The sequence below is a fragment of the Penaeus vannamei genome, chromosome 20, assembly GCF_042767895.1.
Source record: "Penaeus vannamei isolate JL-2024 chromosome 20, ASM4276789v1, whole genome shotgun sequence".
Taxonomy (NCBI): domain Eukaryota; kingdom Metazoa; phylum Arthropoda; class Malacostraca; order Decapoda; family Penaeidae; genus Penaeus; species Penaeus vannamei.
In genome coordinates, this window is record NC_091568.1 from 24869184 (window position 1) to 24871683 (window position 2500).

The window sequence follows — 2500 nt, forward strand, 5'->3', positions numbered from 1 at the left end:
CCTTCCCTCTCTCTCTCTCTCTCTCTCTCTCTCTCTCTCTCTCTCTCTCTCACTCACTCACTCACTCACTCACTCACTCACTCACTCTCTCTCTCTCTCTCTCTCTCTCTCTCTCTCTCTCCCTCCCTTTCCCTTTCTCCCTCTCTCTCCCTCTCTCCCTCCTCCTCCCTCTACATCTAAAGAAAAGCTGTGTGTCAGAGAAGCGAAAAATATTTAGGAATACATAGAGCCCGTCAGTTTTTTAATGCCACGAGGGTTTTTCATCCTACCCCGCCCGTGTTTTTGTTTGTTTGTTTTTTCGCTTAAATTCCAAACGTATACTTTTAAAACACATACTATTCTAATTTATTTTAATCTGATACAGTTATCATAGTTCTGTCTCGAAAAAAATGAGATAACAGCAAAAATATTACATATGTAAATGAGGAAAAATGATAAAAAACGCAATAAAGAAGATTTAGTAAGAAAGATGGTGGGGGTGGTTCGGAGGGGGAGGAGGAGGGAGGGGGTGGGGAGAGCTGTGAGGAAGAGGAGTAGAGGCTGAGGAGGGAGAGTTGGGGGGAGGGGGGGAGGGGAGGGCAGGGGTTGTGGTCGTGGCTATGGGCATAAGGAAGTCACTGTGTGGTCCTCTTAGAGTGCAGCTTCTTCCTCGCTTCTCGTTGAGTTCTTCGTGATGACGTGGTGATGTGATGATGATGATGTGATGATGTGAAAATGGGGATGCTGATATGATGGGGATGATGTGAGTATGGGGATGTGATGATGATGATGACGGTATGACGATAATGATGTGATGTGATGATGGGGATGATGTGATGATGATATAATGGGGATAATGTGATGATGATGAAAGCCTTGCGGTGACTCAAGTAGTGCAGATGCCGGGCTTGGAGGAATAAACCTGATGGATAAATGAATGATAGATAGATAGATGAACAGACACACACACACACACACACACACACACACACACACACACACACACACACACACACACACACACACACACACACACACACACACACACACACACACACACACGTACACACATCTACATATACTTGTCTGTAGGTATGTAAGTATAATCTCTGTAGGAAAGCTGAGTTTGCTGTTGCAGTGATATTTTCAGGATTGATTAGCTAATGGACCTGTAACTGCCTGAGCATTGAGTGAATCCTAAAAGCTATTCTTAGAAATGACTCGCGTTGTGCCTATTCCCTCTTTCGCTCTCGTCTCTCATACTTCTGTTACTTTTTCCATCTGTTTCTGTTTCTTTCGTCTTGTTGTTTTGTCCATTTTTTTCCCTTTTATTCTTTCTAATCTTCTACTTCTCCCCGCTTCCTCCTCCTCTTTCTACTTCTTCTCATTCTCATTACCCTCATTCTCCTTTTCCACCTCCTTTTTACCTTCTTCTGCTTTTTCCTTTTCTTCTTCTTCTTCTTCTTCTTCTTCTTCTTCTTCTTCCTCCCTCCTCCTCCTCCTCCTCCTCCTCCTCCTCCTCCTCCTCCTCCTCCTCCTCCTCCTCCTCCTCCTCTCCACCTCCCTCCTCTTCCACCTCCTCTTCCCTCCTCCTCCACCACCACCACCACCACCACCACCACCACCACGACCACCACCACCACCACCACCACCACCACCTCTCCTCCTTCTCCTCTTATTTTTCTTCTTAAAATTCCTGCTCTTCCTCTTCCCCCTGCCTCCTCCTCTTCTTTTTTTCTCCCCCCTTCCCCCTCCTTTCCCTGCTACTCTTCTCTCGTGTTCGCCTTTTCATCGCAACAAAAACATTCTTTTGATTGGATTTTTAACAAAATCGCTAAACTTGTTTATCAGGAAGTTATTGTTTTGAAAATTCGAAAGAAACGTCCAAACTCAATTATTGTTGTCGACATAAAACGAAAAATATATTGGGAAGCCATGTGATCATTATGATCTCAACATTTTCCTGGTAAAGATAGAATTACAAAAGTGTATCTCACAGGTTTCCAAGATTGCGCGTGCTTATTGATTTATATATATATTTTTTATTGCTCTTCTATTTTCATTTACACTCAATTTAATATGATCACGATCAACAGGTTTCCAGCACCGTCATCAGACAGCGATTTAATACGTAGCATGACATTGTCTGACCTTTCCTCTCTGCATGGTACATGATGATATCCTGCATGAAGGCTTCGCTTACTTACTGCAGGGACTGTTGCATAAGGTATGTTGCAAGCTCATTCACTCTAGCTAATGCTGATGTGTTTTAAACCGAATCTTTGCATCATCCACGACCGTGAACTCACAGCAGCTGCAGGCGACACAGAAGCAGGTTTATAATGAATCGCTGCTTGGTGATTTACAACCAATGTAGGGCTGAAGAATTGTGATAAATTGTCATCTTGAGAGTTATGGCGAAGGTGTATTATAAGTGTTTAGGCTTTTGGGGATGAAAGCGAGTTGGAGGGAGGGGGGGAGGAGACTGTGGAAACTGATGAATGGATTCTTAGAGGGCTAA

At 43.7% G+C, this 2500-nt stretch overlaps 1 protein-coding gene across 1 annotated transcript in view; it reads left to right on the forward strand.

Moving 5' to 3' along the window:
• The window catches only part of LOC113824765 (translation initiation factor IF-2), a 31447-nt gene that overhangs the window by 11670 nt on the left and 17277 nt on the right, over positions 1-2500 (forward strand). Inside the window, exon 2 of the mRNA XM_070134573.1 lies at positions 2076-2206. The gene's annotated coding sequence lies outside the window, so the exon portion shown is untranslated. The remainder of the gene's footprint in view (positions 1-2075; positions 2207-2500) is intronic.